The sequence below is a fragment of the Ranitomeya imitator genome, chromosome 6 (assembly GCF_032444005.1).
Source record: "Ranitomeya imitator isolate aRanImi1 chromosome 6, aRanImi1.pri, whole genome shotgun sequence".
NCBI lineage: Eukaryota > Metazoa > Chordata > Amphibia > Anura > Dendrobatidae > Ranitomeya > Ranitomeya imitator.
Window position 1 is genome coordinate 108,666,488 of NC_091287.1, and position 22,006 is coordinate 108,688,493.

At 44.7% G+C, this 22,006-nt stretch overlaps 1 long non-coding RNA gene across 1 annotated transcript in view; it reads right to left on the reverse strand.

Moving 5' to 3' along the window:
- Positions 1 to 22,006, reverse strand: part of LOC138641362 (uncharacterized) — a 141,223-nt gene that overhangs the window by 95,321 nt on the left and 23,896 nt on the right. Inside the window, exon 2 of the long non-coding RNA XR_011313790.1 lies at positions 17,522 to 17,590. This is a non-coding gene — a long non-coding RNA (uncharacterized lncRNA). The remainder of the gene's footprint in view (positions 1 to 17,521; positions 17,591 to 22,006) is intronic.

Here is a 22,006-nt window from a genome sequence, read left to right on the forward strand (position 1 = left end):
AGAAGCGCCTGTCAGATCAGTTGTATGTGACGGAGGGTTAAAGCAAATAAGTGGAATATTCTTGAATGGCCAAGTCAGTCACCTGACCTCAACCCAATTGAGCAGCATTTCACTTCTTAAAGACTAAACTCCAGACAGAAAGGCCCACAAACAAACAGCAACTGAAAACCACCGCAGTGAAGGCCTGGCAGAGCATCAAAAAGGAGGAAACACAGCATCTGGTGATGTCAATGAGTTCAAGACTTCAGGAAGTCATTGCCAACAAAGGGTTTTCAACCAAGTACTAAAAATGAACATTTTATTTACAATTATTGAATCTGTCCAATTACTTTTGGTCCCTTTAAAAACAGGGTGGCACATGTTAAGGAGCTGAAACTCCTAAAACCCTCATCCAATTTTAATGTGGATACCCTCAAATGAAAGCTGAAAGTCTGAACTTCAACTGCATCTGAATTGTTTTGTTTAAAATTCATTGTGGTAATGTCTATAACCAAAATTAGAAAAATGTTGTCTTTGTCCAAATATATATGGACCTAACTGTATATCTGAACTGGTTGCTGTGATGAGGGAACAGCCGCCATCTTGGAACAGGCATACTACCAGATTGGCGTGACTCCATTTTGTCTCCTGGTCACAGGTCTGCAGCGAGGAACGCTTCTGGCCCCCACCTTTTATAATGAATTAAGTTCCTATTAGTATGCTAACGGGCTGAGCTCAGTGTAAACTGTAGACGGTATTTCAAAGCTCAATGAGGAAACCACGCCAGCAGGGGGCTTGGAAATGCTTGGGGGCTTAATTAAAACACGCATGCCAAGTGGCCACTGGATACACATCTATTATAGCAGCCCAGTCGAACCGTCTCCAACATGGAATTGTGAATTATGGACGCATCGTCCGAGGTACAGGCTCATAAAAAATATTCTCCTTGCCCTAAAGAAATTGTGCATCCAACAGTGCGACTCCCGTGGCGGTGGGAGGCCTGAAACCTGAGATATAGAGATCAGCCTCCCACAGGGACCGAATGGGTCCAGGTTTGATCCCAGTACGACCGGCAGAACAAACCACAGGCGCTGGTACTGCCCGTGTGCTGATCCGATCATCCTGAGGGAAGTTATCCCATTTATTAGAAATTGGAATAAATCTTGCAGGGAGGCAGAGGGGGTGGAGATTGCTAAGCCCACCCAGCTGCAGGCAGGGGGGCTCAGCCAGGTTTAAGAAGAAGCTGAGGTCACTGGGAGAGTCTCACTCCACAGAAGAAGATGATGATGATATCTTAAGGAACAGGGTATGCCAGCCAGAGGGGAGCAAGCATACGCTTTCTGGGGGCTGCCCGGTAACTAAGTTTTGGACCTGCGGAATGCTGCGCGCCCCCGCTTCCACAAGCAACCTTCAACCTGGTAAATTGACCTCCAGCTTTATACCTTTAAGCCTTGTATTATTGTTGTTATATTGTACTCTGACTGTAACTCTTGATATATTGTGATTGTATCTTTCTTGTAAATATCTAGTGCGCCCTTAAGGCAATTAAATCATCAATTAATTTTGGGCTGATCCTTTTACTCTGATTGCGAATCTTAGAATACCCAGTGTGGGTAACAGGGCAGTCTCCCCGGCGGCCATTTGCTCTAGGTGCAGTTCCCTTACTGACCTGAGAGACAAAGGGGGCGCCGGAGAGCTGGGCCTGTGTAGTGACGTCACGGATTGGTGACGTGGGAGGAAGGGGTAATCCTTCACAGTGGTGGCAGCATACGTGGGATCAGAGTAATAGTGTGCGTGGGACCCCTACTCCCAGACACTAAAGACTACCAGCGGTAACTTTCACTGCTGGGGTCTTAAGGTCAGCCCAGCACTAGACGGTCAGAGTGTAGATATAATAAGTTGTGTGCAAGGTCAGGGTTACAGCTGTGTCAGTAACCAGAGGTTCCAAAGATGGCGGAAGGCACCAGGAGTGCAGTGAGGGCGCAGGCCAGTGCTATGGTCAATGAGGAGGTGGTGGTGGATGGTACTGCTCAAGGCGAGGGGGAGCTCAGCCCAGACTCCCCAAGGAGCCAGCCACCCGTGCTTAGTCCGGCAAGGGACTACCCATACCTACCCGCACCAGCCTGTCCACATCAGAGGCCCTTGTTGCAGCCGCATTGGCACGTCTCGAGGCAGGTAATGAAGACGCCTATATGAGACTCATGGCAGCTGCAGAGAAAGCAGAGGAGCGAGAGCGGGCAGAACGCCGCGAGGTAGCGGAGCGGGCAGAGAAAGCTGCAGAGCGGGCAGCGGAGCAAGCAGCGGCAGAGAGAGCAGCGGAGCGCCAGCACCGACTGGAGATGGCTCAACACGGGCTCCCGCTGGACGCCCCAGCACCGCCAGAGTCCAGGGTTTCCAAAGTCCGGGCCGAGGACTTCCCTCTGCTTGAGAAGGATGGAGACCTGGATTCCTTCTTGCTGGCCTTTGAAAGGACCTGCCTTCAACACCATCTGGCCCCGGATCAGTGGGCAAGATACCTGACCCCCCGTTTGAGGGGTAAGTCCCTGGAAGTTTTGGGGGACTTACCTGCCGGGGCGGAGCAGGACTACAGCAGCATCAAGCGGGCGCTGATCCAGCACTACAACCTCACCCCAGAGTCCTACCGCAAGAAGTTCCAGAGCCTGCAGCGGGGCCCAAAGGACACCTGGACCGACCACATGCGGGCGTAGCTGAGAGCTGCAGAGCACTGGATCTTGGGTCTAGCGCTCACCGCCCGCCAGGAGGTCCAGGAACTGTTCGTCACGGAGCAGTTCTTGTGGAACTGCCCAGAGGACCTCCAGCAATTCCTCCGTGACCGGAAACCGAAGGGGGCTTCTGCTACAGCCGCCCTGGCAGACGAGTATGCCAATAACAGGGCGCCTGAGCCGAAGAAGCCTGCCAGCAGCACCTGGAGAGGGGGTAAGCCCAATCCTGCCCCTGTTCCCCCAGCCCCCAGAGTGCAAGGGGTGTACCCCCCTGCTGCCCTCTCCAGGCCAGGCGCAGAACCCAGACGTTGTCATCACTGCAACCAGCTGGGACACTTCAAGGCTGCATGTCCCCAGCGTCTTAAGCCCCCATCCCTGTCCCCGGAACCGTCCACTGTTTTATGTGTGGGAGGGGGTGGTGGGAGGTCCCTGGACAATTACCAACCCGTCACTATCGGCCGCTCAGCGGTCATGGGACTGCGGGACACAGGCGCTGAACGAACCCTGGTACGTCCTGAGGTGGTGTCCCCTCAAGACTTGGTGCCAGGGAGAACCCTGTCCGTCTCCGTAATTGGAGGCGTGGAACCGGTGCTGCCTGTCGCAAAGGTGTTTTTGGACTGGGGTGCCGGGAGGGGAGTACGGGAGGTGGGAGTAACGTCAAATATTCCTGCTAATGTATTACTTGGTACCGATTTTGGGCGGCTAGTGTCTCAGTATGTGGCCACTGAACCCCCAAGTTCGGCTCCCCAAGAATGTCATGTCTCTACTGTGAATGTTGATGTGTTGAATGTGCCTCCAACAGTGGGGGAGGGAGTGAAACCTGAGGGTACTCCATACACTGACACCACCCACACAGGGCTCACAGTGAGGACAGTTGAGGAGACTGTAGGGGAGAGCTCAGAGGTGGAGGGAGGGGCTGCTACAGGCAGGGTAGGGCCCCTAAGTGAATCCAGCCTGCTGAGTCTAGGGCCCCTGCAGGAAGAGGAACAGGCCCTGGGGGGAGGAGGCGACCCAGGAGAGGAGCCACCAGGTAAGACCCCAGGGCAGGAGTTCCCCACACCCGGGATGTCAGGAGGGCAGGGAAGTCTGCCTGACCCGGCGACTTGGTCAGGAGCCGGAGGGAAGCAAGTGCTACCCATGGGCACAGTGGTCGTGGCCGCTGTCACCAGGAGTGGGAGCGCCGTAGCCCAAGGAGCCTTGCAGAGGTCCGACGGCTTCCCCCTCTCTGCCCAAGTGGCTGCCGAGTCAGACAGCGGCCAGGAGACAGATCCCGGGTAGCTGACAGCGTATGTGGCGGTGTCGTCCATTCTCGCCACATCGAGTCAGGGATTTCAGGAAGCGTTGGAAGCTGATGCTGGCCTGAAAGCTCTTAAGGAGCAGGCGGCACAGCCTCCCGGGGAGTCAGACCGCGAGCGGGTGGTCTGGGACCAGGGACGGCTGTACCGGGTATCGGTCCAGCAGGGCTCACCGGAGGCGTGGCCTAGGGACCGACAGTTAGAGGCAGCCTCAGAGAGAGAGAGAGAAGGAGGAGGGGGCAGAGACAGCCTCAGAGAGAGAGAGAGGGGGGAGGGGGCAGAGACAGCCTCAGAGAGAGAAGGAGGAGGGGGCAGAGACAGCCTCAGGGAGAGAGAGGAGGGGGCAGAGACAGCCTCAGAGAGAGACGGAGGAGGAGGGGGCAGAGACAGCCTCAGAGAGAGAGAGGAGGGGGCAGAGACAGCCTCAGAGAGAGACGGAGGAGGAGGGGGCAGAGACAGCCTCAGAGAGAGAGAGGAGGGGGCAGAGACAGCCTCAGAGAGAGACGGAGGAGGAGGCGGAGACCGCCTCAGAAAGAGAGGGGAGGAGGCAGAGACAGCCTCAGAGAGAGAAGGAGGAGGGGGCAGAGACAGCCTCAGGGAGAGAGAGGAGGGGGCAGAGACAGCCTCAGAGAGAGACGGAGAAGGAGGCGGAGACCACCTCAGAAAGAGAGGGGAGGAGGCAGAGACAGCCTCAGAGAGAGAAGGAGGAGGGGGCAGAGACAGCCTCAGAGAGAGAGAGGAGGGGGCAGAGACAGCCTCCAAGAGAGACCGAGGAGGAGGCAGAAACAGCCTCAGAGAGAGAAGGAGGAGGGGGCAGAGACAGCCTCAGAGAGAGAGAGGAGGGGGCAGAGACAGCCTCCAAGAGAGACCGAGGAGGAGGCGGAGACCGCCTCAGAAAGAGAGGGGAGGAGGCAGAGACAGCCTCAGAGAGAGAAGGAGGAGGGGGCAGAGACAGCCTCAGAGAGAGAGAGGAGGGGGCAGAGACAGCCTCCAAGAGAGACCGAGGAGGAGGCAGAAACAGCCTCAGAGAGAGAAGGAGGAGGGGGCAGAGGCAGCCTCAGAGAGAGAGAGGAGGAGGCAGAGACAGCCTCAGAGAGAGAGAGGAGGAGGTGGAGACAGCCTCAGAGAGAGACAGAGGGGGAGGCAGGGACAGCCTCAGAGAGAGAGAGGAGGGGGCCGAGACAGCCTCAGAGAGAGACAGAGGAGGAGGCAGAGACAGCCTCAGAGAGAGAGAGGAGGAGACCGAGACAGCCTCAGAGAGAGGGGAGAGGCAGAGACAGCCTCAGAGAGAGAGAGAGGAGGGACAGAGTCAGCCTCAGAGAGGAGGAGGCAGAGACAGGCTCAGGGAGAGAGAGGCCGAGACCATAGTAATGCTGATGGGTTGCCCCGGCAAGGAGAAGGTGTGGAAGGGCGCATGGGGGAACACAGGAATGTGATGCCCCCTAGCGCCCTCTAAAGCAGGGAGGTGTGATGAGGGAACAGCCGCCATCTTGGAACAGGCATACTACCAGGTTGGCGTGACTCCATTTTGTCTCCTGGTCACAGGTCTGCAGCGAGGAACGCTTCTGGCCCCCACCTTTTATAATGAATAAAGTTCCTATTAGTATGCTAACGGGCTGAGCTCAGTGTAAACTGTAGACGGTATTTCAAAGCTCAATGAGGAAACCACGCCAGCAGGGGGCTTGGAAATGCTTGGGGGCTTAATTAAAACACGCATGCCAAGTGGCCACTGGATACATATCTATTATGGCAGCCCAGTCGAACCGTCTCCAACATGGAATTGTGAATTATGGATGCATCGTCCGAGGTACAGGCTCATAAAAAATATTCTCCTTGCCCTAAAGAAATTGTGCATCCAACAGTGCGACTCCCGTGGCGGTGGGAGGCCTGAAACCTGAGATATAGAGATCAGCCTCCCACAGGGACCGAATGGGTCCAGGTTTGATCCCAGTACGACCGGCAGAACAAACCACAGGCGCTGGTACTGCCCGTGTGCTGATCCGATCATCCTGAGGGAAGTTATCCCATTTATTAGAAATTGGAATAAATCTTGCAGGGAGGCAGAGGGAGTGGAGATTGCTAAGCCCACCCAGCTGCAGGCAGGGGGGCTCAGCCAGGTTTAAGAAGAAGCTGAGGTCACTGGGAGAGTCTCACTCCACAGAAGAAGATGATGATGATATCTTAAGGAACAGGGTATGCCAGCCAGAGGGGAGCAAGCACACGCTTTCTGGGGGCTGCCCGGTAACTAAGTTTTGGACCTGCGGAATGCTGCGCGCCCCCGGCTTCCACAAGCGACCTTCAACCTGGTAAGTTGACCTCCAGCTTTATACCTTTAAGCCTTGTATTATTGTTGTTATATTGTACTCTGACTGTAACTCTTGATATATTGTGATTGTATCTTTCTTGTAAATATCTAGTGCGCCCTGAAGGCAATTAAATCATCAATTAATTTTGGGCTGATCCTTTTACTCTGATTGCGAATCTTAAAATACCCAGTGTGGGTAACAGGGCAGTCTCCCCGGCGGCCATTTGCTCTAGGTGCAGTTCCCTTACTGACCTGAGAGACAAAGGGGGCGCCGGAGAGCTGGGCCTGTGTAGTGACGTCACGGATTGGTGACGTGGGAGGAAGGGGTAATCCTTCACAGTTGCTAAGACAGATGACCTAGAAAACTGCATGAGAAGGAATAATCTAAAAATAATAGGAATCCCAGTAAAAATAGAAGGGAATGCTCCCACTGAATTTATGGAAAACTGGCTAAAAATAAGTTCAGGACTGATGTTCTTACACCTTTATTTGCTATTGGCTAAAAAATAAGTTCAGGACTGATGTTCTTACACCTATATTTGCTATTGGACAAGCACACAGAGTTCCTTCAAGATCCTTACCCCTTGGACTCCCCCCCGCATTGAATATTAACCAGGATTGTGCACTACAGAGATCGTGATGCCATTTGAAGACAGGAGCAAAGTATTCGTTTTCCCAGATTTTTCCGCATAAGTTCAATAACAGAGGATGAAATAATTCACAGACATTAAAAAGCGATTGAAGAATCTAAATCTGTCTTATTCTATGTTGTATCCGGCATGACAAGTTGTTGCTTGGCACACTTCTTTTCGGGAGCAGAGGATACCAGGAAATGGCTAGATCAGCACGAAAGACAGCCATGCATGCATGGCAGCCACATAAACTCAACAGATCCAGAAAAGAGAATTGCCAGAAGAATATATAATGGCCCTGGGGGAGCTTTTTTTCTTCTCTCTCAGTGGGGAAATTTCTTCACTTGTAAATGTAGCAAAATGCTAGACTTCCTATTTAATTACGCGATTGTTCAGTTTCTGGTTATATTTAATATTGTAGGATGATTATTCATCTTGTTGAAAGATAATGTTCATTTTCTCTAAACTTAATGTAACTCTCTTGATAAGATAGTAGCAGAGGGAGAATGTAAGAATGGGAAGCTTTTGTGTATTTGATATACGATGGGAATTTTTTCATCAGCACTGGAAGTTGATTCGCCTGCTTTCTCTGCGGGAGAGGGTAATTGTACTCCTTGTGCTTTTATGTGGTGTAGTGGATTGGGTATTGGGTAGGATATTGCAAAAAATAATAGCATTATCAGTACAGCATCACGGTGTACCTCTGCTGAGTATAGGCAATGTTAACAATATTATGGATGGTCACTGGGACAAAGGAAAGCAAAGTAGAAGGTAACATAACCCCCTTTGGGTCATACATTAAAGAGTTGGCGCTGATAGATTTATAGTCTATATTCGAATAATGGTGCCTTCGTAAATTCGACAGGGGAAATTCTAGAAGTTTTATTCTCATTCTATGAATCTTAATACACCTCAAAGACTTAATATACAGAAGGAGATATCCAAAAATGTCTAGATATAGCCAAATTGACTAAAGAAGATAAATGTTCGCTGGATAGACCTTTAGTTTTGGAGGAATTAGAAAAAGCCTTATCAGATTATCAAAAAGCAAAGACCCTCAATTAGCTGACTCCTATAGACCTATATAAATATTAAAAATAGACATTAAATCTTAGCCAAAGTTTTACCTTACAGACTCTCTGGAATTATATCCACAATAGTCCACCCAGACTAGACAGGTTTTGTGGCTAGTAAATCCACCGCAATTAACCTCCGTTGCTTATTCCTAAATATGCAACTACCAGCTGACAATATGGGACCTTTTGTCGCTACCAATGCATTTGAGAGTATAGAATGGAGGTTCTTATGGATGATTTTACAAGAAATATGGTTTGGGCCTATTTTTATATCCTGGATACAATTCATATATTCTTCTCTTACATGTAAAATTAAAGAAAATGGTGCATTATCTCAAAGCTTTAAGCTGCACTAATATTTGACATTGCCATTGAATATTTGGCCGCAGCGATAAGGAATTCTACAAAAGTGGTTAGGTTTAGACCTGGGCGGATAGAATAAAAAATTGCATTCTATGCAATTTGCTTTTCCTTGGGGATTGTGATAGCTCGCTGCTTAATGTTATGGACATCCTTAAAAACTTTGTATGCAAATTGCCTCTTCAGAGAAAAAGAGGACTTTGGACATTTATTGGGTCTTAACATCAATTGGGAAAAATTAGTGCTCGGTTGCTCATTCCAAAAATACAGCAAACGCAGGTGAAAGTGGTTTCCCAATTTCAGTGTTTTATGAAAAAAATTAACTTACTCGCCTTAATGGAATAAATCAAAATGAAAATAGCAAATTGCAATTCTCGTTGGTAGGAAGATTGAATCTTATTAAAATGGTTGGGGTTCAAATGTTCAGATTTGGATATCTTATTTTTCCTTTCTGTAAAATGTTCTAAAATCAATAAAAATGTACTTGATTAAAAATAAATTAATAAAAAAAATAATAACCTTTCCATTGGCCTCTGAGGCATTTTTAGACTGTAACCTCCTGTTGTTTCAGAAATCAACACAGGTGCATAGCCACAATGGTCAGACCTCGATATTACCATTTGTCATGAAGTAATTAATGAGCATGTGGAAAGGTCACTGTGAAGGGAGGGAGAGCAGGGTCAGCTGTAACATCACTTTTTGTGAATGGTGGATTCTGTGTTATCAGCTGTGTATGGAGTTGTTACTTGTCATTGCTATACTGCCTCTGATGATAAGGAGCCTGCTGAAAACTTCCTAAAACAGGAAATATGAGTCTAAAAAATCCCCAGTGGCCAGTGTGAAAATTGCACGATAACTAATTTTGTTTATTTGTTTTTTAATAAAAATGAAAATGTGAAAAAAAAATTGCATTTAAAATACAAAACAAAACATCTAATACTAATACCTGATTTAAAGAACAGGTTCTTTTCTGATGATAGCTAATATTTTTTCTGAAAATGCCTCTTTTTGGTAAATTCAATTGTGACATCCGAGTTACCATACCATTGGCCAACATGCTTTCTAGTAAACATGTTAAACAGGTTGATCTGAACAGTATCATACTGATTGCAGTCAGCCAAAGGATGCTTGCCAATGATAGCTGCTATTCTTGGTGAGAGGATGAAGGTTATATTTATTTAACTAAGACGTACAGGCGAACAGACAGCAAGTGGCACAGTGCCACAGAGCATGCTATTCTTGGAAAAAGGATTAGGCTTATATTTATTTATATAAATTAATTGTGGGGTAGAGAAAGAACAGAAGTACGCTTTAGTGGAAGTCTGAGTAAAGAGAGAAACGGGAGATGCACGGACTGCTGTAGCATAAAGTGTATTAAATAAATAGTCCTTGGTAACGGTAAAACCTCTATTTTAATGAAGTCTAAACATTTCCATGGCGGAGATGGCTTGTTGAGCACTGATATTCTTTCCCAAGAAAAAAAAACATGGATTAAATTTATTTGTGTAAAAGTTAGACTCAACCTGCTATAAAAATGTTTGTAAGAACTACAGAACTACAGAGGTAAAGCAATCTCATAACGTAATGCTAGAAGACATATTTCCTATTAGATTATATTGCATGGAGTTTCCTAATATGATTTTATTCCATTAAGCAAAGTGGTTAAATAGACCCACATTGTACTCAAATACATTTTGCACCCAATACCTAAAGAGTGCCATACAGTATTTATCCAGTGTTTGTCCAGTTAGTCCTATAGCACATGTCAAACTCTGGTCCGTGGGCCAAATCTGGCCTGCAGGGTGTGTATATTAGGCCAGTGAGGCGAGCTGGTCTCGTTTCCCACCAAGCATCTCACTTTCAGCTAAATCTGCATCCTAGATACCGCTAAAGTTGAAAGCAAAGATGGAGGAGTGAGCGCCATCTGACGCTACCTCTCCCATCATTCCCCCCTCTGCATCTGATGTCTTGATGCTATCATTACAATGTGCCCACTGTACTGAGATGTGCAGAGGACCTGAAGACACCATAAAGAGACGAGCATCGAGGGAATGGCAGAGGTGCGTATTTTTTTTTCAATGTGGGGACTATTATACTGTATGGAGCACTATGTAGAGCCATTATACTGTATGAAACACTATGTAGGGCTATTATACTATATGCAGCACTATATATGGTGCATTATACTGCATTGAGCACTATATGGGCCCGTTTATACTGTATGGTGCACTATGTGAGGCCATTATACTGTATGGAAGGCAATGCAGGGTCTCATTATACTGTATGGAGGACTTTTTGTGTCCATTATACTGAATGGAGTGCTGTGTGGGAATTACAGTTGGAGAATCATACTGTGATGGGTTTACCATTCTTAGTCAGGGGGATTGAGGAAGGGGGGTACACTAGGGTCATCATACTTTGCATGTGGAGGGTACTGTGGAGGAATTCACTGTGGGGGTATTATACTGTGTTTGGGGGCACTTTTGATTGCATCATACTTTACTATCTGTATTTTTGAAGGATTTTTTTCCTTTGTTACTACATATTTATATTTGGCCGTTGGACCATATGCTTTTTACTGCTCTTACATAGCATACTATATTATTTGAATATTTTATTCTAAGATCTATTAATTAAAATGCACTTTGTTCTTGGGACCACCCCTTTAAGTTTTTTCCATATGAAAAAGTTTATCGTTATATGTGATGGTAAAGAAAAACTTCCTGAATTGTAGACATTTTTTTTATAAATATCAAGGTTGGCCCACTACTTTGTCTGAGCTTTTAATTTTGGACCATTATGTATTTGAGTTTGACATCCCTGTGCACTGGCAGCAATGTTGAAAGACACATGCTCCGCACAATCATGTCTTCTGGCCATCAGAATTGCCGGTCAAAAGAATAATTCCAAACTGGGTTTGGTATCCAACCCTTTTTTTCTGTTGGGCCAACTATTGGCTATACTACATGGTGCAATATTCTTTCTGATTTCCTAATGTTCTGAAGTTGCCACTACTGAGCTATTCATCTAGATTAACTTGAGGATATCCATTCTGGTTTCTTGTTGGACTGTTTGACTCTTCTTTGTTTGTAAACTCTGTCTGACTTCCTGAATTCTGACCTTGGAATCCTGGACTCTGTGTCTGGTTGTGCTTTTGTGTTCTCTAGTTTTTCTCTAGTTTTTGCCATCACTAATTTGTGCTACCTTCAGCTCAATCAACCAGTCAGCAAATACTTTGCAGACACAATGTGGGAGCCCTTGCAGTAAAGTCCACATCCTATAGATTCATGGTAATATTGCTTAAGGTGTCATATTTTGCCCAAATATTATACAGAATTAAATAATTTGCACACATATTCACCAATTTATCAAATTGTTTTCACCAGATATCTGGCATAAAACTATTGGAAAAGTTGCAATTTTTTAAACTAGCCAATCGTTTCCTCCAACTTTTTGTAACAAGAGCTTAGTAGGGCAGCGTGGAATACATGGTCGAGCACCGTCTTCAAATTCAACATAATATATGCATGTATCCAGCAAAATCTTTATCAAGACTGCCAAACAAAATGTCAATCTTGATTAATTGGGCCCATTATTATTAATAATATAATTATTATTAATTATTATTATAGCGCCATTTATCCCATGGAGCCTTACATATGAAAATTGGAATACATAATAAAAAACAAATACAATAATCAGGAGCAATACGAGTCACATACTGGTATAGGAGTAAAGAGGACCCTGCCCACAAGGGCTCACAGTCTACAAGAGATGCATGAGGATACAGAATAATAACATAGTAATAACATAGTAAGCATTTGTCCATCCAGTTCAGCCTATATTCTGTCAGAATAAATCCCCAGATCTACGTTCTTCTAAAGAACCTAATAACTGTAAGATACAATATTGTTACGCTCCAGGAAGACATCCAGGCCTCTCTTGAACCCCTCAACTGAGCTCGCCATCACCACCTCCTCAGGCAAGTAATTCCAGATTCTCACTGCCCTAACAGTAAAGAATCCTCTTCTATGTTGGTGGTAAAACCTTCTCTCCTCCAGACGCAGAGAATGCCCCCTTGTGACCGTAACCTTCCTTGGTATAAACAGATCCTCGGAGAGATATTTGTATTGTCCCCTTATATACTTATACATGGTTATTTGATCACCCCTCAGTCATCTTTTTTCTAGACTAAATAATCCTACTTTTGCTAATCTCTCTGGTTATTGTAGTTCCCCCATCCCCATTATTAATTTTGTTGCCCTCCTTTGTACTTGCTCTATTTCCATTATATCCTTCCTGAGCACCGGTGCCCAATACTGTACACTGTACTCCATGTACGGTCTAACCAGAGATTTGTACAGAGGCAGTATAATGCTCTCATCATGTGTATCCAGACCTCTTTTAATGCACCCCATGATCCCATTTGCCTTGGCAGCCGCTGCCTGGCACTGGCTGCACCAGGTAAGTTTATCATTAATTAGGATCCCCAAGTCCTTCTCCATGTCAGATTTACCAAGTGGTTTCCCGTTCAGTGTGTAATGGTGATATTGATTCTTTCTTCCCATGTGTATAACCTTACATTTATCATTGTTAAACTGCATCTGCCACCTCTCGGCCCAAGTTTCCAACTTATCCAGATCCATCTGTAGCAGAATACTATCTTCTCTTGCATTGACTGCTTTACATAGTTTTGTATTATCTGTAAATATCGATATTTTACTGTGTAATTCTCTACCAGACCGTTAATAAATATGTTAAAGACAATAGGTCCCAACACTCTCCCCTGCGGTACCCCACTGGTCACAGCAAGCCAGTTATAACATCCCTCAGAAACCCTTCAAATATTTTACCAACAATAGAGGTTAGACTTACTGGCCTATAATTTACAGGTTAATTTTTAGAGCCCTTTTTAAATATTGATACCACATTGCTATGCAAAAGTCCTGTGGAGCAGATCCCGTCGGTATAGAGTCCCTAAATATAAGAAATAATGGTTTGTCTATTATATTACTTAGTTCTTTTAGTACTCATGGGTGTATGCCATCCGGACCCGGAGATTTATCTATTTTAATCTTATTTAGCCAGTTTTGCACCTCTTCGTGGGTTAGATTGGCGACCTTTAATATAGGGATTTCTTTGTCTCTCGCCATTTCACCTGGCATTTTATTTTCCACCGTGAATACCGTGGAGAAGAAGGTGTTTAAAATATTAGCTTTTTCCTCGTCATCTGCAACCATTCTATCCTCACAATTTTTTAAGAGGCCTACGCTTTCACTTTTGATTCCTTTACTATTGATATAGCTGAAGAACAGTTTGGGATTAGTTTTACTCTCCTTAGCAATGTGCTTCTCTGTTTCCTTTTTGGCAGCTTTCATTAGTTTTTTTAGATAAGTTGTATTTCTCCCTATAGTTTTTAGAGCTTCAACGGTGCCATCCTGCTTTAGTAGTTTAAATGCTTTCTTTTTACTGTTAATTGCCCCTCTTACTTCTTTGTTTAGCCACATTGAGTTTTTCCTATTTCTTGTACTTTTATTCACACAAGGTGTAAACCACTTACAGTGCCTATTTAGGATGTCCTTAAACATTTCCCATTTATTATCTGTATTCTTATTTCTGAGGACATTGTCCCAGTCAACCAGATTAAGGGCATCTATAAGCTGTAAAGTTCAGTGTTTTTGTGATGCCCTGACAAGTCTCCCTAGCGAAAGACAAGTGAAACTGTACCATATTATAGAAGGTAAGGGTAGAGCAGAGAAAAAGAATAAAATAGAGAACAGACATTGTGGAATTCTGGTAAGGAGGTGATATCACATCCAGAGAGGTAGATCTGTGTGTCATCAGGTTAGAGATGATACTGAAAGCCGTGGGACCCTATGAGCTGTCCCAGGCCAAAAAGTGTAGATGGAGAAGAGTAGGGGTCCTAAAATTGAGCTTTGCGAGACACCAACAGATAGGGGGTGAGAAGAGAGATGATGTGTGAGTGGGAGACATAAAATGTCTGGCCTGATAGGTATGAAGAGATCAAAAATAGAGCCACGTCTGTGATTCCAAGAGAATCCGTAGTAAAAGGGAGTAATCCACCATGTCGAAGGCAGTGGACAGATCCCGGAGGAGGAAGAGGACAGAGTAGTGTCACTTGGATTTGGCGGTTAGTACTTCATTGGTGATTTTAGTCAGGACAGTTTCGGTAGGAAACTGGTCCATATATAGCATATATAGCATCCATATTGCTACTGGTCAAAGTGAGAGCAAGAGGAGGGGTGGGAGAACAGTTCTAGAGGAACGTGTTGTTCCAGTAGGGGAGAAGTGATATGAAGCATAGGGGAGAAGTAATATGGGGCGATAGCTAGACACAGAGAATAGGTCAAAGGAGGGATTTTTGAGGACACGTGTGATCGAGGCATGTTAAAGCATGAGAAGATACCATTTGTCAGTGAAAGATTGAAGATATGGCTTAGGGTTGGGATGAAGACTGTGGTGAGGTCTGGAATGAGGTGGGATGGGATATGGTCAAGTGTGCAAGTGGTGAGATGTGATCTGGAGAGTAGAGAGGAATGTTGATCTTCTGTAATGGTGGAGAAGCTGGTTTTGGAAGAACAGGGCTGAGTACTTATGAGGAGGGGCTGTAGGGACTATAGGCCAAAGCTTTCTCTGATGTTATCAATCTTCTGCTTGAAGTATGAGGCAAAGTCTTCAATTGTTAAGAGCGGAAACAGCAGAGGTGCTGAGGGACAGAGGATAGAATTGAAAGTGCTTAATAGCTGTTTAGGGTGGAGTGACAAAGAGGATATGAGAGATGAGGAGTAGGTTTGTTTTGCTGCAGTGAGTGTGGACTTGAAAGTAGTGAGGCACTGTTTGTATGTGATGAAGTACTCGCTGGAGTGGGATCTCTTCCATCTCCGCTCAGCAACCCTGGAAGCCTGCTGCAATTCTTTAGTCAGGCTGGTGTTCCAGGATTGCCTGTTGATTGTATGAACTTTGGTATGTGTGAGTGGGTGACCGATTCTAGAGCTGTAGCTATTGTGATATTATATAAAGCGGCAGCAGTGTCTGCATCATGTAATGTCTGTAAAAGGGAGAAGTGGTTCAGAAAGTGAGTATAAATCAAGGTGTTTGAGATTTCTGTGAGGGTGTACAAGTTTGGGGAGTGGAGATTGTGCACCTGGAGATTAGAGGGAAGATAATATGAGTAGGTTGTGGTCAAACAGGGGGGAGAGGGGAGTTAAAGAGGTTAGGTAGGGAACAGAGGTGGTTGAAGATGAGGTCCAGTTTGTCCATGCAAAACTCATAGATATGTCAGGTTTTTGCGGCAGCAGAGGTGAAAAGTGCCAATACGTAATCGTGGGTCCGTGAAAAACACGTATAGTACACAGATGGCATTAGTGATTAACACTGTAATGTATATGGGAAGCTTTGTAATTTAGTTATTTATCCATATGTGAAAATTACTGACACGGTGATCCAAAATGCTGATGACACAAGTACCATTTTTTGCGTTCATCAAAAACACTGACATCCTAATGAGGCCTTATTCAGCAAAAAAATGTAAGATTTAATGATATCCTTTGAAAGTTTTCTAAGTGCAGAAATACATTTTGTCTGCTGTACTGGATACCCTCTTATTTTGCCTTGACTTGTTTTTTATGACAGCACTGGTCACCTGCCGTTGATCCTGGTGCATCTACTTTGTCATTTCTGTTATAAAGCCAAAGGGTGAGCTTACTTAATTTTGGTTCGTTTGGAATTTACTTTCATTAATTGACATTTTGGGACTTAATAAAGTCATACAGTCCAAACTGTGCCCAGAAAGTGTCATACTCATCTAGATAAAAAGTGCATTATGTTGCTGAAAAGCACTTACCTCGCTATCACTTTGCATTAGTCTAAGGGAGCGGCAGGGCCGTAGTCATGGCCATACACTCCGGTGTATCTTTTCCCTGATCTCCACTTACATGAAAACAGCATTCTTTCTCCAGCATACCTGTGTCTTCTCCCAATACGCCATCAGGGATACCACTATGGTGCTGAGACCTTTCTGCAACTGGCTTCACAAGAATTGAGACCCAGTCCGGGTTCAAATGCAACATGTGAAACTTTACTTGAACAACTTGGCAGCACATTCTTGTCAGTAACAACATCAACAACAAGTCCCATGCAGTTCTCATTCTGCTCTTTCCCTGCACTCAATTCTACGTCCTCCAGTACATTATGGGGTAATAGCGCCTTAGGTGATACCGCAGTGTTCTTCCTGTTCAGACTCACTGTTTCCGTAGTACATGCCTGCACAAGGCAATCTTGCCTTGCGCAGGCGTGTACTATGGAGGACAGAGAATGAACTTCAATCCAATATTGCAGCCAGCATGCAGCCAGCGGGTAAGGAAAGGGTGAATCAAACACCCTAAAACCCCGCCCCTATGGCTGAAAATTGTTCCCTCCAAATTCAGGTGACAGAGTCCCTTTAAACGTTGCGTGACTGCTGTGGTGTCCTGGGCCTAGAGCTATTCGGGCGCCTGGGCCCTTCTGACTACCTAAGGGAATGTTACTAACTTACCACACAGCAGCGCCTCCTATAGTTAACCCTTTCCTACACTATACCCTAGCTGAAAGCTCTGTACACTAAAATGCCCCCATCTAGTGGCCAATCCAATAACTGCACTTACCCTATACATATACATAGCAGCATTACAACAGTATAACATTACACATATATACATTTAGCAAGACACAGTAAAACACATAACAGTGTAGCAGTACCATTGTATAGGAGTGGTAATACACAAAATTGTGTAGCAGTACCATCATATGTTAACAAATATACATTCACTAATAATATACGGCACCAGGATGAAAGAGAAAGGAAAAGGTATAAACGTAATATATCATACCCCCTACATTAGCATCATCACAATAATCTGCGGTGGGGCTAGTGGGGATACTGCTTGATATGTGACAGCCGAGTCTATCTCACGGTACACGGTCAATCGTCCAGTCTGAGCACCCAAGGGGTGAGGAGGTGTAGTTATTTGACCCATCAGAGTGATAAGGCCTTTAATTATACTTGTCCTCTGATTGTTCCACTCTTGATTTTGGCTTACAAATACTGATAGAAAATACTGACCAAATACTGAACGTGTGAACGTGGCCTTACCTTGTTCCATGCTTGCAGATTCGAAGCACCATTTTTTAATGCTTTTTTTAGTTCCAAAATGCTGCAATTCTGCAATTAAAAACACAATTACATTTTATACATGCATTTTTTTCAGACTCCACATAGAAGTTTATAGAGAAAAAATGCAATGAAAACTGTCCAGTTCTACTGCATCTTTAAAGGGAACCTGTCACCCGAAAAAACCTGCCCAGTGAACCTGCCTGACGTGGCACTTAGACCCCCGCTGTTGGGATGAAATTACCTTTATTTCCCAAGGCAACATTTCCTGTTTCAGTCAGGGGGCTGCACCGGCATGGGTTCAGTCAGTGCTCAGTGTATAGAGAACAGCAGCTGAAACCACGCCTTGACCCTGACAGCAGCTCAGCATTAAGGCCGGCTGTTGGTCAGTGCTGGGGCCGTGGTTACACCCTCCACTCTCTATACACAGAGCAGTGACTGACTTGGCGCCGTCCCTGTGATTGAAGCCGGAATGCTGGGGGGGAATAAAGTTAATTTCCACCGTGCAGTGTGGATCTAAGTTCAAGCGTCGTGCAGATTCACAATGCTATTGACCTGCAGATTAGCCCCATATCTGCAGGTCAATCGTGTTTTTTCATGTGACAGGTTCCCTTTAAATGCACAGTGGGCTTCAGTTTTCATGAAATCATGTATACTTTGCTTATATTGCTAAATGCAGAAGATTTTCTACACATAAAACGCAGCAGAAAAATGCAGAGTTTACACTACATGGGAACATGGCCTTGCTGCCTTGGACTGGTTCGACCAGCACAAAGCTGATGTTTTCTTGGCCTCGCTGGTGAGCAGAACCATAAAACTCCCCATTTAGGGCCTATGGGCCTGATTTCCTCACATTCCTCATTGTGCAGGAGAATTATGCTGCCCTCTTCTGGAAATGCAAGTAATGTCACATTGATATTACTAGATTGGAAATACTCCCTAATGACAGAGATGAGATAAAGCTTTGGTCTCCATCATTAGAAGCCACACTTTTAGGATAACTGTATATTGATATAATATGATCATCACAAGTGACATTCCATTGGGAAGGACATGGTGCAATGTAACAGAAATGCATATACCCATCTACATGAAAATGCACGCACTATGATTAGGAACAACGAATGGTATCTGACATCTTTTATATAAGGACACAAAGTTTAAAATGATTGTTTTAATGTAAAAAAGACTTGGCGCCACAGGCATTTTTGGACCTAAAACAAAACTACATTAAGAAAATTACTGGGGTTAGAGATGGATTCAAGTTTGGAATTGCGTGCTGCAACCAAATTGATCCAGCAGCATCTGGAATGACATCAGCATCTTCCTGACCCTGAAGCTGCGAGGAAAGGGATTATTTTTTTCTATCTTACATTTAAAATAGAAGTATTTAAAAGGAAAGTCCCCACAAAGTGTGTAGGAATGGAAAAGTTAACCTAAAGCACAGCAACATTGTCATTTATCCATACAGTATATGTTATCAATACAGTATATGTCCATGTGGCCAATGCCGCACCTGCAATATCTCGTATCAGATGGTGGTATGAGATGTCTGACTGAGTCAGCAAAGTGCTGCTACTCCCATCTCAGACTGGTTAGCAGACAGCGGCCAGTCATAACACGTAAGACAAGGTTGTAACTATCATATAGGGTTCAGCATGACTGGAGCAGAGGGGGTCCTTCCAGACCCAGACCCCTCTTATCTCCTCTTCCCACAATCGTATACAAGATTTCTCTCGCATATCACCCCTACTCTGGAACCCTCTACCACAACACATCAGACTCTCGCCTACCATCGAAACCTTCAAAAAGAGCCTGAAGACCTACCTCTTCCGACAAGCCTACAACCTGCAGTAACCACCGATCGACCAAACTGCTGCATGACCAGCTCTATCCTCACCTACTGTATCCTCTCCCACCCCTTGTAGACTGTGAGCCCTCGCGGGCAGGGTCCTCTCTCCTCCTGTACCAGTTATGACTTGCATTGTTTAAGATTATTGTACCTGTTTTTATTATGTATACCCCTCCTCACATGTAAAGCGCCATGAAATAAAGGGCACTATGGCAATAAATAATAATAATAATAATAATAATAGCTTTCTTCCTTGGACACACATCCATTTTAAAACTATTGCAGAGCAGAGAGCCAACAGCTCCCTGCCCCACTATACCAATACAACCTATTGACTTATCAGAGGTCCAAAGCAGCAGGTGACATTGGGACATTTTAACTGTATGGGTGCCAGAATAGAGGAAATTATCATTGAATGGGGACCACAATGGGGCGCATTATTATTAGACAGGGAACACAATGAGGGACTTTATCACTGTATGAGGCCAGAATAAAAGACATTATCATAGATGGTCGGCTGAATTGGGGGATATTATCATTGTAGGGGGGTCAGAATTAAAGACATTATCAAAGTATGCAGGTTGGAATGGGGGACATTATCATTGTATGAGGGCCACAATAAGAGATATTATCATTGTATTGAGGCTAGAATAGAGGACATTATCATTGTACCGGGGGTCAGAATGCTAGATGTTATCAATGTATTGGTGTAAGGGGATACAAAGGTGGTACTATATTCCCCACACTCGTCTCAGTATGTCTTATTGTGATAATTGTATGTACATGTTATTTACCTAGATGTCTTAACTATTAACTATTAATGCTGCAATGTACATATTTTCTATTGTGTGTATTTAGTAAGTAGAGTAAGTGCAGCTATAATATGGGGTGTTATAGATGGGGTGTTATAAATAATAAATAATAATAATAGTATATGTAATGTAGTATAGTGAAACCAGTTAGTAAACAGTTAAACATAGGATGGGTCTGCTGCAGATAAGAGACGGAGAACTTCCTCATTTCAGTCAGTCGAGCCAGGGCACCCAAACAGCCTGCATGGGCTTAAGTGACCGGAATATTAGCAGTGACCACGCATTGTTGATCAAGGGAGAAGCCCAGTCATCCACATCACTGGGCCTGAACAGTAGTAGGCCAGAACAGCAGCAGGAAAAGAAGCTTAAGAGAGAAGCAGTGACAGTGCGGATACACAAGTGGCTCCAGAATGTGGCAGCTCATCGCATGGGCCGATGCCCCCAGATCCCGAGTGTAACAGCTGAGGGCTACCCCAAACGCAGTGAGGGTGAATAAGGAGGACACTGTGTCATCACAAGAGACAGTACAGATGGGAAGGTCGCCATGTGGCAACTGACTTTGGAGGCTGATACTCTCATGTCTGGTGTGAAACAGACTAAGGAAGGTCTAACCGTAGCAGAGCTAAACAGGGAGGATGCTGAGGAACCATGTGAGATGGTCCGACCTGGGTACGTGCTGTGTGAAAGAGAGAGAAGTGCAGGGAAAGAGGAAGAAATGTGCAATGTGAAACCTCTTGTGAATGCGGTGATGAATAGGGATGTGCTGAGTCAAGAAAAAAGTAAAGTGGTTCATTTGAAATGGACTGTGTCTCAATCTGTGCAAAACCGTCTAAAGGAAGCCTGCAGCACAGCAGATGAGACCTGGCACAGAAATAGGAGCCACAGATATGCAAAGTAATGGGCATTATTTTCATGTGATGGAAGGCTAGGGTACAGATGCCCCGAAGTCCTTGGCCATGATTATGGCCCTGGTAAAATAAATAAAAATAGTTTTTCTTAAAGTATCACATATAAATTCATTGTCTATCAAACAGTACAACACATAGAGAAAGATACAGATGAGACATGCCAGTAAAAGAGGGACACATAACCAAGAGTAGGCAGGATTGCATGTATAATCAATATGAACACTATTGAAAGCGTGAATGGTAAGGAGACAGGTGAAAGATCAAAAAGATCAGTGACAGAAGCACCAGACACACATGCTACAAAAGGTTAATCCTGCTTAACCATCGTAAGTAACAGCACCCATACCTCTCCCTGTGGCCCCTTTGACGCGCGTTTTGTGTGGCAGCTTTTTCACCACACCTTTTTTAAAAATCTGCAATGCGAAACGTGCGTCAAAGGGGCCACAGGGAGACGTGTTTTCGGTTGTCATTATGATTTAAAAAGAGAAAGCACAGTAGTTTGACAATAAATGCCTTCAACCAACCACTAACCAAGAGTAGAGAAAAGGTTTTGTTGTTATCATTCATATTCTCTGAAAAAAGGCCAAGAAAGCAAAAATTCTACCGGGGTAAGTAAACTTTTGAGCACAACTGTAAGCCTGAAAAAGCGGACCTATGGGAGAAGGCAGGAGATAGGCAGCTAGCCCAATCAATCGGACAGTATTTGGGAAAAGAGTAGCCATAGTTTAATAACAATATGAAAAAGTAAAGGTAATATGGATACGAATTAATAAGAAGAAATGATTTCATCTTCTGTATATTATTATTTTTTCAATGTCAAAGCCTACAAACCAAATCTACTTGAAATTTATTAAATGTAATATTGCACATTATCAAGAAAAATAATATTCAGCAA